We start from the raw sequence: 14318 nt of genomic DNA on the forward strand, positions 1-14318 counted from the left end.
ACTACACACGAAACGCTATGATCTAACAACATGAGTATTGACCTTCTGATCTGACAGAGACATGAACCAGGCTACATGCAGACAAACTTCACGGTTCCCTACGTTGCTGATGGAAGCGAGGCATCTTACAGCGGAACTAGCCAGGTATGCTGTAAGCTTCAGTTTTCTTGCCAAGGTCAAGTTAGGAGATGAACGTTTCTGAACCATTTAGTCTAAGCAGAATCTGTTTTACTGCAGGATGTTCCGGTATAACTTTAGACAAATTGTACAGTTGCGATTGTGTTAGAAATTCTAAATCGTCGTAGAATACTTACGGTTTGTTGTTTGTTTGTTTGTTTGTTGTTGTTGTTGTTGTTTTTTTTTTTTTGCTGTTGTTTTGGGGGTTTTGTTTTCTGGCAATGGCGAAAAGTCCTGTAAAAACGTAACGTTTTCGTCCCTGTTGGAATAGTCCTGAGACGTCGCACCTTGTTGAGGAACATTGGGTGCTAAAGAGAGTTAACAATGTGCCCTGTGATTATAGCGACGGGTGATTTCCGATTTACACGTGAAATGCATCAGGACCAAAGAAAATGGCTACTAGGACGAAGTTGAGTATTGATTGAAAAGACATTTATTTCTAATATGTATCAAGACATAAATGGCTATTCTACTGTGCAAGTAAATATTTTACGAAGGACGCGAATATCGAGAAAATGGCAAGCTCCAAAATTCGGAGAACTGCTTTTCTCCGAATACGTTTCGACAACGGAATTGTAAACCATCAGTGCCCAGTTAGTACGTAGTTCTCAATATGTACATGTATGTGCGAATGTCGTCTGTACCATTGCTTATGAGAGTGGCGTCACGCTGTCCCGAAATTCGACACAAGATGATAATACTAATATGGATTTTTTAATTTATGCCAAACTGACCCCGAACATGGTCAAAAGCCAATCAACAGCCTAATCAAGTATGATGTCAACAGAAAGTCACACGATGACATCCGAACCACACACGACGGCAACACGAAAATACGAATTTTCATTAAGAAGTTTCCTCGAAAGACATACGAAGAAAATAAAGTGGCTACACGAATATTTTGTAAACGTTCACGAGGTTTTCTGCAGGAGCTTGAGAAACTCTACCGACAGTCATACTGTTTCCTATTAAAGATGTCCTCATGAATGCCTCGATGTTTATAAGATCGGAACCGGATTTGAACATTCCCGCTATCATGTTTATCTTGTGTCAGTCTTTGCTGAATGTTATGACAGTGTGGGCGGATAGTACAAGAAAGAACGACTTAAATAATACTATGAACAACGTGAATGTTTTGATAATCATGGGCAAAAAGTTTCCAACGGAGCTCATAGCTCTCTCGGTATGCTAGAGGCAAATTTGTTTCTCTTGTCATACCGTGCCGAAACAGGTGAGAATGTTGGGTTCCGTTTGTTGCACGATATGTAAACCTTGACAGTCACAAGAAAAGTGACACCTGAATGACAGAAAATGCCTGGTCTGTGGACAGTGGCGTATCTAGGGAAAACGGCGCCCGGGGCAAGTGCGAAAATTGCGCCCCTAATTTCTGAAAAAGTGTTCAACCCCAACCCCATCCCGGTAGGGACTTTAAAAAAGTCCACATGATATGCTTTTTCAAGCACTTAAAAGGGGTCTTTTGAGGGTGATTTAAATGTAATAAATTTTGATAAATTTTGACGAGCGAGCGCAGCGAGCGAGTCGAAAATTTTTGTATATTTCCGCGTCATCATCACGTTTTGTTCTTATCTTCTCCTTTTTTCGATAAAGTTTGGCGAGCAAGCGCAGCGAGCGAGCCGACAATTTTTATATTTCAGCTTACAAAACATGGAATTCTTGTAACTTTTTGCCTATTAAATCTTACAGTTCTAATCAAGATATAGTGACGGCCTTATAGATAACGATTTATACCAACAAACTGAGGCGAGCATGTTGATAAATTTTGGCGAGAGCGAGCGCAGCGAGCGAGCTAAAAATTTTTGCATTTCAGCTTACAAAACATGGAATTCTTGTCATTTTTTGCCTATTAAATCTTACAGTTCTAATCAAGATATAATGACGGCCTTATAGCTAACGATTTATACCAACAAACTGAGGCGAGCATGTTGATAAATTTTGGCGAGCGAGCGCAGCGAGCGAGCCGAAAATTTTTTGTATTTCAGCTTACAAAACATGGAATTCTTGTCATTTTTTGCCTATTAAATCTTACAATTCTAATCAAGATATAGTGACGACCTTATAAATAACGATTTATACTAACAAACTGAGGACTTGAAAAATTACTTTAAATTAGTACGCACGAGTGAGCCGAAATTTGTATATTTCCGCGCCATCATTGATCACGTTTTGTTCTTTTTTTTTTGGATAAATTTTGGCGAGCGAGCGCAGCGATCGAGCCGAAAATTGCTGTATTTCAGCTTACAAAACATGGAATTCTTGTAATTTTTTTGCTTATGAAATCTTACAATTCTAATCCAGATATAGTGACGGCCTTATAGATAACGATTTATACCAACGAACTGAGGACTTAAAAAAATACTCTAAATTAGTACGCGCGAATGAGCCGAAATTTGTATATATCCGCGTCATCATTACGTTTTGTTCTTATCTTGTTCGATTTTGTTTTTTGCGGCCCCCCCCCCCGTATGTTCGACACCTTTAGCGCCCTCGTTTGATCAAATGGGCGATCGCTTCAGAACGAAAGAAATAAAATTGCAGCCGCTGCTCCGTGTAACATTTTGCCTTCTAACGATGGCATGTGCGAACACAATATACATTGTCATTTTGTCCGCGTCATCATCACGTTTTGTTCTTATCTTCGTTTTATATATATATATATATAAATTTTTGCGAGCAGTTAGCGAGCGCAGCGAGAGAGCCAAAATTTCAGCTTTAATACATAACACGGAATTCTTGTGTGAACACAATAAACATTGTCATTTTTTGTTTTTATCTTGTTTGATTTAGTTTTCTCCCTCCCCCCCCCCCCCCTTCCCGGTCTGGGCGAGGTTTCTTCTTCTTCTTCTTCTTCTTCTATTTTTTCTTTTTTCTTCTTCTTTCTCTCTTTTTCTTCTTCGTTTTTTTTTTCGTTTTTTCGTTTTCGGCGCCCCAAGGAGTGGCGCCCGGGGCAAGTGCCCCCCTTGCCCCCCCCCCCCCCCCCCTAGATACGCCTATGTCTGTGGAATCTATATATGACGGGTTACATCTCCAGCCTATCACATGCTTTCATGTTTTATGCCACATGTCTCCGGAGATTTGAATTCTCATCTATGTGAACAGCTACACTGTAATTTCATACAGACGCTACACAAGAAACACTATGATGTAACAACATAACTATTGACTTTCTGATCCGACAGAGACATGAACCAGGCTACATGCAGACAAACTTCATGGTTCCCTACGTTGCTGATGGAAGCGAGACGTCTTACAGCGGAACTAGCCAGGTATGCTGTAAGCTTCAGTTTTCCCGATAAGGTCAAGTCAGGAGATGAACGTTTCTGAACCATTTAGTCTTATCAGAATTTGTTTTACTGCAAGATATTCTGATATAACTTTAGACACATTGTACCATTTCGACTGTGTTAGAAGTTCAAAATCATTGTAGAATGCTTGCGGTTTGGGTTTTTTATTGTTGTTGTTTTGGATGTTTTTTTCTCAGTGACGAAAAGTCCTGAAGAAACGTAAGCTTTTCGGCCTTTTAGGAATAGTCCTGCGACCTCACCCTTGTTGAGGACCATTGGGTACTAAAGAGGGCTAACAACGAGCCCTGTGATTTATACCGACGGGTGATTTCCGATTCACATGTGAAATGCATCAGCAACCATAGAAAATGTCTTAGATTAAGACGTTAATTATTGATTAAAAAGGCCCTTATTTCGAATATTTATCAATACATAAAGGACTATTTTACTGAGCAAGTGAATGTTTTACGAAGGACGCAAATGTCGAGAAAATTGCAAGCTCCGAAATTCGGTGAACTATATTTCTTTCTCCGAATGCGTCTCGACAACGGAGTCGTCAACCATCATTTCGCAGTTAATACGTAGTTCTCACTATGTACATGTATGTGCAGATGTCGTCTGTACCATTGCTTATGAGAGTGGCGTCACACTGTCCCGAAATTCGACTCAAGATGGCAATACGAATATGGAATTTTTGATTTCGTGCCAAGCTGTGTATGACGGGTTACATCTCCTGCCTATCACATGCTTTCATGTGTTATGCAACATATCTCCGAAGATTTCTTTAAATTCTCATCTATGTGAACAGCTACACTGTAATTTCGTACAGACACTACTCACAAAACACTATGATGTAACAACATGAGTATTGACCTTCTGATCTGACAGAGACGTAAACCAGGCTACATGCAGACAAACTTCAGGGTTCCTTACGTTGCTGTTGGAAGTAAGACGTCTTCCAGCGGAAGTAGCCAGGTATGTTGTAAGCTTCAGTTTTCTTGCCAAGGTCATGTTAGATGATGAACGTTTCTGAACCATTTAGTCTAAGCAGAATCTGTTTTACTGCAGAATGTTCCGGTATAACTTTAGACACATTGTACCTTTACGATTGTGTTAGAAGTTCTAAATCGTCGTGGAATGCTTGCGGTTTGGTCTTCTTGTCTTGTTTTTGTTTTTTTATGTTCTTGTTTTGGGTTTTTGCTTTTTTTTTTTTTTTTCAATTGTGAAAAGTTCTGTAGAAACGTGATGTTTTCGTCCTTGTCGGAATAGTCCTGAGACCTCACACCTTGTTGAGGACCATTGGGTGCTAGAGAAGGTTAGCAACGTGCCCTATGATTATAGCGACGGGTGATTTCCGATTCACATGTGAAATGCATCAGGAACAAAAGCAATGGCTACTAGGACGAAGTTGAGTATTGATTGAAAATGCATTTATTTCTGATATTTATCAAGACATAAATAACTATTTCACTGCGCAAGTGAATGATTTACGAAGGACGCGAATGTCAAGAAAATGGCAAGCTCCAAAATTCGGAGAACTATTTTTTTTCCGAATGCGTCTCAACAACGGAATCGTAAACAAACATTGCGCAGTTAGTGCGCACTTCTCACTATGTATGTGCGAATGTCGTCTCTACCGCTGCTTTTGAGAGTGGCGTCACACTGTCCGGAAATTGGACACAAGCTGGCAATAGGAATATGGAATTTTCAATTTCGTGCAAGGCTGACCTAGAACATGTTCAAAACCCATTCAACAGCCTAATCAAGAAGGATGTCAACAGAAAGTTGCACGCTGACATCCGAACCACACATGAAGACAACACGAAAATACGAATCTTCATCAAGAAGTTTACCCGAAAGACATACGAAAAAAGAAATACAGGGGCTACGCAAATATTTTGACACCGTTCACGAGGTTTTCTGCTGGAGCTTGAGAAACTCTACCGACGGTCATACTGTTTCCTACTGAAGATGCACTCATAAATGGCTCGATGTTTATAAGATCAGAACCGGATTTCAACATTCCCGTTATCATGTTTATCGTGTGTCAGTCTTTGCTCAATGTTGTGACAGTGTGGGCGGATACTACAAGAAAGAACAGCTTAAATATTAACCACGCGAATGTTCTGGTAATTACAGGCAAAATGTTTCCAACGGAGCTGCTAGCTGTCTTCGGTGTGCTAAAGGCAAATTTGTTTTCCTTTGTCATACCATGCCGAAACAGATAAGAATGTTGGGATCCGTTTGTTGCGCGATATGTAAACCTTGACAGTCACAAAGAAAAGTGACAACCTAAGTGACAGAAAATGCCTGGTCTGTGCAATCTATGTATGACGGGTTACATCTCCAGCCTATCGCATGCTTTCACGTGGTATGCCACGTGCCTCCGGAGAGTTCTTTGAATTCTCATCTATCTGAACAGCTACACTGTGATTTCATACAGACACTACACAAGAAACACCATGATGTAACAACATAACTATTGACTTTCTGATCCGACAGACACATGAACCAGGCTACATGCAGACAAACTTCATGGTTCCCTTCGTTGCTGATGGAAGCGAGACGTCTTACAGCGGAACTAGCCAGGTATGCTGTAAGATTCAATTTTCTTGCCAAGGTCAAATGAAGAGATAGACGTTTCTGAACCATTCAGTCTTAACAGAATTTGTTTTATTGCAAGATATTCCGGAATAACTCTGGACACATTGTACCATTGCGAATGTGTTATAAGTTCTAAATCGTAGAATGCTTGCGGTTTTTTTTTTTTTTAGTTTTTTTGTTCTCAATGGCGAAAAGTCCTTGAGAAATTTAACTTTTTGGCCTTTTTGGAATAGTCCTGAGACCTCACCCTTGTTTAGGACCATTGGGTACTAAAGAGGGCTTACGACGTGCCCTGTGATTTATACCGACGGATGATTTCCGATTCACATGGAAAATGCATCAGCAACCAAAGAAAATGTCTACAATTAAGACGTTAATTATTGATCAATAAGGCATTTATTTGTATTATTTATCAAGACATAAACGGCTATTTCACGGAGCAAGTGAATGATTTACGAAAGACGCAAATGGCGAGATAATTGCAAGCTCCACAATTCGGAGAACTGTATTTTTTTTTTTTTTTTTGGTCTCCGATTGGGTCTCGACAACGGAATCGCAAACCATCATTTCGCAGTTAGTACGTAGTTCTCACTATGTATGTGCGAATGTCGCCTGTACCACATTGCTTATGAGAGTGGCGTCACATTGTCCTGAAATTCGACACAAGATGGCAATATTATGGAATTTTTAATTTCGTGCCAAGCTGTGTATGACGGGTTACATCTCCAGCCTATCACATGCTTTCATGTGTTATGCAACATGTCTCCGGAGATTTGAATTCTCATCTATGTGAACAGCTACACTGTGATTTCATACAGACACTACACACGAAACACTATGCTGTAACAACATGAGTATTGACCTTCTGATCCGACAGAGACATGAGCCAGGCTACATGCAGACAAACTTCAAGGTTCCCTACGTTGCGGTTGGGAGGAAGACTTCTTACAGCGGAACTAGTCAGGTATGCTATACGCTTCAGTTTTCTTGCCAAGGTCAAGTTAGGAGATGAATGTTTCTGAATCATTCAGTCTTAGCAGAATCTGTTTTACTGCAAGATATTCCGGTATAACTTTAGACACATTGTACCATTCCGATTGTGTTGGAAGTTCTAAATCGTTGTGGAATGGTTGCGGTTCGGGGTTTTATGTTGTTGTTTTGGAGGTTATTCGTCAATGGCGAACATTCCGGAAGAAATTTAACTTGTTCTGCCTTATTTGAATAATCCTGAGACCTCACAACTTGTTGATTACTATTGGGTACTAAAGAGGGCTAACAACGTGCCCTGTGATTATAGCGACGGGTGATTTCCGATTCACATGTGAAATGCTCAAAGAAAATGTCTACAAGGAAGACGTTAAGTATTGATTGAAAAGGCATTTAAATTTATTTCTAATATTAATCAGGACATAAATGACTATTTCACTGTGCAAGTGACTGTTTTACGAAGGACGCGAATGTCGAGAAAATCGCAATCTCCAAAATCCGGGGAAGTATTTTTCACCGAATGCGTTTTGACAACGATATTAAATGTAAACCATCAATGCGCAGTTAGTACGTAGTGCTCACTATGTATGAGCGAATAGCGTCCGTACCATTGGTTTTCAGAGTGGCGTCACACTGTCCCGAAATTTGAAACAAGATGGCAATAGGAATATGGCATTTTCAATTTCGTGCCAAGCTGACCCCGGACATGGTCAAAAGAGAGTCAACAGCCTAATCAAGTAGGGTGTCAACACAAAGTCACACGATGACATTCAAACCACACAGGAAGGCAACGCGAAAATACAAATCTTCATCAAGAAGTTTACCCAAAAGACATACGATGAAAATACAGTGTCTACACGAGTATTTTGTCATCGTTCACGAGGTTTCCTGCTGGAGCTTGAGAAACTCTACCGACAGTCATACTGTTTCCTATTAAAGATGCCTTCGTGAATGGCTCGATGTTTATAAGATGAGAACCGGATTTGAACATTCCCTTTATCATGTTTATCGTATGTCAATCTTTGCTCAATGTTGTGACAATGTGGGCGGATAGTAAAAAAAAAAAAAAGAACGACTTAAATATGAACAACGCGAATGTTCTGATAATTACAGCCAAAAAGTTTCAACGGAGCTGATAGCTCTCTTGAGTATGCCGAAGAAAAAAAAAATTGTTCTCTTTTGTCATGCCATGCCGAAACAGGTGAGAATGTCGGGTTCCGTTTGTTGCACGATGTGTAAACCTTGACAGTCACAAAGAAAAGTGACAACCTAAGTGACAGAAAATGCCTGGTCTGTGCAATCTATGTATGAGGGGTTACATCTCCAGCCTATCGCATGCTTTCACGTGGTATGCCACGTGCCTCCGGAGAGTTCTTTGAATTCTCATCTATCTGAACAGCTACACTGTGATTTCATACAGACACTACACAAGAAACACCATGATGTAACAACATAACTATTGACTTTCTGATCCGACAGACACATGAACCAGGCTACATGCAGACAAACTTCATGGTTCCCTACGTTGCTGATGGAAGCGAGACGTCTTACAGCGGAACTAGCCAGGTATGCTGTAAGATTCAATTTTCTTGCCAAGGTCAAATGAAGAGATAGACGTTTCTGAACCATTCAGTCTTAACAGAATTTGTTTTATTGCAAGATATTCCGGAATAACTCTGGACACATTGTACCATTGCGAATGTGTTATAAGTTCTAAATCGTCGTAGAATGCTTGCGGTTTTTTCTTTTGAGTTTTTTTGTTCTCAATGGCGAAAAGTCCTTGAGAAATTTAACTTTTTGGCCTTTTTGGAATAGTCCTGAGACCTCACCCTTGTTTAGGACCATTGGGTACTAAAGAGGGCTTACGACGTGCCCTGTGATTTATACCGACGGATGATTTCCGATTCACATGGAAAATGCATCAGCAACCAAAGAAAATGTCTACAATTAAGACGTTAATTATTGATCAATAAGGCATTTATTTGTATTATTTATCAAGACATAAACGGCTATTTCACGGAGCAAGTGAATGATTTACGAAAGACGCAAATGTCGAGATAATTGCAAGCTCCACAATTCGGAGAACTGTATTTTTTTTTTTTTTTTTGGTCTCCGATTGGGTCTCGACAACGGAATCGCAAACCATCATTTCGCAGTTAGTACGTAGTTCTCACTATGTATGTGCGAATGTCGCCTGTACCACATTGCTTATGAGAGTGGCGTCACATTGTCCTGAAATTCGACACAAGATGGCAATATTATGGAATTTTTAATTTCGTGCCAAGCTGTGTATGACGGGTTACATCTCCAGCCTATCACATGCTTTCATGTGTTATGCAACATGTCTCCGGAGATTTGAATTCTCATCTATGTGAACAGCTACACTGTGATTTCATACAGACACTACACACGAAACACTATGCTGTAACAACATGAGTATTGACCTTCTGATCCGACAGAGACATGAGCCAGGCTACATGCAGACAAACTTCAAGGTTCCCTACGTTGCGGTTGGGAGGAAGACTTCTTACAGCGGAACTAGTCAGGTATGCTATACGCTTCAGTTTTCTTGCCAAGGTCAAGTTAGGAGATGAATGTTTCTGAATCATTCAGTCTTAGCAGAATCTGTTTTACTGCAAGATATTCCGGTATAACTTTAGACACATTGTACCATTCCGATTGTGTTGGAAGTTCTAAATCGTTGTGGAATGGTTGCGGTTCGGGGTTTTATGTTGTTGTTTTGGAGGTTATTCGTCAATGGCGAACATTCCGGAAGAAATTTAACTTGTTCTGCCTTATTTGAATTATCCTGAGACCTCACAACTTGTTGATTACTATTGGGTACTAAAGAGGGCTAACAACGTGCCCTGTGATTATAGCGACGGGTGATTTCCGATTCACATGTGAAATGCTCCAAGAAAATGTCTACAAGGAAGACGTTAAGTATTGATTGAAAAGACATTTAAATTTATTTCTAATATTAATCAGGACATAAATGACTATTTCACTGTGCAAGTGACTGTTTTACGAAGGACGCGAATGTCGAGAAAATCGCAATCTCCAAAATCCGGGGAAGTATTTTTCACCGAATGCGTTTTGACAACGATATTAAATGTAAACCATCAATGCGCAGTTAGTACGTAGTGCTCACTATGTATGAGCGAATAGCGTCCGTACCATTGGTTTTCAGAGTGGCGTCACACTGTCCCGAAATTTGAAACAAGATGGCAATAGGAATATGGCATTTTCAATTTCGTGCCAAGCTGACCCCGGACATGGTCAAAAGAGAATCAACAGCCTAATCAAGTAGGGTGTCAACACAAAGTCACACGATGACATTCAAACCACACAGGAAGGCAACGCGAAAATACAAATCTTCATCAAGAAGTTTACCCAAAAGACATACGATGAAAATACAGTGTCTACACGAGTATTTTGTCATCGTTCACGAGGTTTCCTGCTGGAGCTTGAGAAACTCTACCGACAGTCATATTGTTTCCTATTAAAGATGCCTTCGTGAATGGCTCGATGTTTATAAGATGAGAACCGGATTTGAACATTCCCTTTATCATGTTTATCGTATGTCAATCTTTGCTCAATGTTGTGACAATGTGGGCGGATAGTAAAAAAAAAAAGAACGACTTAAATATGAACAACGCGAATGTTCTGATAATTACAGCCAAAAAGTTTCAACGGAGCTGATAGCTCTCTTGAGTATGCCGAAGAAAAAAAAAATGTTCTCTTTTGTCACGCCATGCCGAAACAGGTGAGAATGTCGGGTTCCGTTTGTTGCACGATGTGTAAACCTTGACAGTCACAAAGAAAAGTGACAACCTAAGTGACAGAAAATGCCTGGTCTGTGCAATCTATGTATGACGGGTTACATCTCCAGCCTATCACATACTTTCATGTGTTATGATCACATGTCTCCGGAGATTTGAATTCTCATCTATGTGAACAGCTACACTGTGATTTCATATACAGACCCTACACAAGAAACACTATGATGTAACAACATAACTATTGACTTTCTGATCCGACAGAGACATGAACCAGGCTACATGCAGACAAACTTCATGGTTCCCTACGTTGCTGATGGAAGCGAGACGTCTTACAGCGGAGATAGCCAGGTATGCTGTAAGCTTCAGTTTTCTCGATAAGGTCAAGTCAGGAGATGAACGTTTCTGAACCATTTAGTCTTATCAGAATGTGTTTTACTGCAAGATATTCCGGAATAACTCTGGACACATTGTACCATTGCGAATGTGTTATAAGTTCTAAATCGTCGTAGAATGCTTGCGGTTTTTTTTTTTTTTTAGTTTTTTTGTTCTCAATGGCGAAAAGTCCTTGAGAAATTTAACTTTTTGGCCTTTTTGGAATAGTCCTGAGACCTCACCCTTGTTGAGGACCATTGGGTACTAAAGAGGGCTTACGACGTGCCCTGTGATTTATACCGACGGATGATTTCCGATTCACATGGAAAATGCATCAGCAACCAAAGAAAATGTCTACAATTAAGACGTTAATTATTGATCAATAAGGCATTTATTTGTATTATTTATCAAGACATAAACGGCTATTTCACGGAGCAAGTGAATGATTTACGAAAGACGCAAATGGCGAGATAATTGCAAGCTCCACAATTCGGAGAACTGTATTTTTTTTTTTTTTTTGGTCTCCGATTGGGTCTCGACAACGGAATCGCAAACCATCATTTCGCAGTTAGTACGTAGTTCTCACTATGTATGTGCGAATGTCGCCTGTACCACATTGCTTATGAGAGTGGCGTCACATTGTCCTGAAATTCGACACAAGATGGCAATATTATGGAATTTTTAATTTCTTGCCAAGCTGTGAATGACGGGTTACATCTCCAGCCTATCACATGCTTTCATGTGTTATGCAACATGTCTCCGGAGATTTGAATTCTCATCTATGTGAACAGCTACACTGTGATTTCATACAGACACTACACACGAAACACTATGCTGTAACAACATGAGTATTGACCTTCTGATCCGACAGAGACATGAGCCAGGCTACATGCAGACAAACTTCAGGGTTCCTTACGTTGCTGTTGGGAGGAAGACTTCTTACAGCGGAACTAGTCAGGTATGCTATACGCTTCAGTTTTCTTGCCAAGGTCAAGTTAGGAGATGAATGTTTCTGAATCATTCAGTCTTAGCAGAATCTGTTTTACTGCAAGATATTCCGGTATAACTTTAGACACATGTTGGAAGTTCTAAATCGTTGTGGAATGGTTGCGGTTCGGGGTTTTATGTTGTTGTTTTGGAGGTTATTCGTCAATGGCGAACATTCCGGAAGAAATTTAACTTTTTCTGCGTTATCTGAATAATCCTGAGACCTCACAACTTGTTGATTACTATTGGGTACTAAAGAGGGCTAACAACGTGCCCTGTGATTATAGCGACGGGTGATTTCCGATTCACATGTGAAATGCTCCAAGAAAATGTCTACAAGGAAGACGTTAAGCATTGATTGAAAAGACATTTAAATTTATTTCTAATATTAATCAGGACATAAATGACTATTTCACTGTGCAAGTGACTGTTTTACGAAGGACGCGAATGTCGAGAAAATCGCAATCTCCAAAATCCGGGGAACTATTTTTCACCGAATGCGTTTTGACAACGGTATTGTAAACCATCAATGCGCAGTTAGTACGTAGTGCTCACTATGTATGAGCGAATAGCGTCCGTACCATTGGTTTTCAGAGTGGCGTCACACTGTCCCGAAATTTGAAACAAGATGGCAATAGGAATATGGCATTTTCAATTTCGTGCCAAGCTGACCCCGGACATGGTCAAAAGAGAATCAACAGCCTAATCAAGTAGGGTGTCAACACAAAGTCACACGATGACATTCAAACCACACAGGAAGGCAACGCGAAAATACAAATCTTCATCAAGAAGTTTACCCAAAAGACATACGATGAAAATACAGTGTCTACACGAGTATTTTGTCATCGTTCACGAGGTTTCCTGCTGGAGCTTGAGAAACTCTACCGACAGTCATACTGTTTCCTATTAAAGATGCCTTCGTGAATGGCTCGATGTTTATAAGATGAGAACCGGATTTGAACATTCCCTTTATCATGTTTATCGTATGTCAATCTTTGCTCAATGTTGTGACAATGTGGGCGGATAGTAAAAAAAAAAAAGAACGACTTAAATATGAACAACGCGAATGTTCTGATAATTACAGCCAAAAAGTTTCAACGGAGCTGATAGCTCTCTTTAGTATGCCGAAGAAAAAAAAAATTGTTCTCTTTTGTCATGCCATGCCGAAACAGGTGAGAATGTTGGGTTCCGTTTGTTGCACGATGTGTAAACCTTGACAGTCACAAAGAAAAGTGACAACCTAAGTGACAGAAAATGCCTGGTCTGTGCAATCTATGTATGACGGGTTACATCTCCAGCCTATCACATACTTTCATGTGTTATGATCACATGTCTCCGGAGATTTGAATTCTCATCTATGTGAACAGCTACACTGTGATTTCATATACAGACCCTACACAAGAAACACTATGATGTAACAACATAACTATTGACTTTCTGATCCGACAGAGACATGAACCAGGCTACATGCAGACAAACTTCATGGTTCCCTACGTTGCTGATGGAAGCGAGACGTCTTACAGCCAGGTATGCTGTAAGCTTCAGTTTTCTCGATAAGGTCAAGTCAGGAGATGAACGTTTCTGAACCATTTAGTCTTATCAGAATTTGTTTTACTGCAAGATATTATGGTATAACTTTAGACACATTGTACCATTTCGACTGTGTTAGAAGTTCTAAATCATTGTAGAATGCTTGCGGTTTGGGTTTTTTTATTGTTGTTGTTTTGGGTGTTTTTTTCTAAGTGACGAAAAGTCCTGAAGAAACGCAAGTTTTTCGGCCTTTTAGGAATAGTCCTGCGACCTCACCCTTGTTGAGGACCATTGGGTACTAAAGAGGGCTAACAACGTGCCCTGTGAATCATACCGACGGGTGATTTCCGATTCACATGTGAAACGCATCAGCAACCATAGAAAATGTTTTAAATTAAGACGTTAATTATTGATTAAAAAGGCCCTTATTTGTAATATTTATCAATTCATAAAGGACTATTTTACTGAGCAAGTGAATGTTTTACGAAGGACGCAAATGTCGAGAAAATTGCAAGCTGCGAAATTCGGTGAACTATATTTCTTTCTCCGAATGCGTCTCGACAACAGAGTCGTCAAC

The sequence above is a fragment of the Diadema antillarum genome, unplaced genomic scaffold, assembly GCF_040938485.1.
Source record: "Diadema antillarum isolate AM-2024a unplaced genomic scaffold, OU_Dant_1.0 scf00000125, whole genome shotgun sequence".
In the NCBI taxonomy this organism is placed as follows: domain Eukaryota; kingdom Metazoa; phylum Echinodermata; class Echinoidea; order Diadematoida; family Diadematidae; genus Diadema; species Diadema antillarum.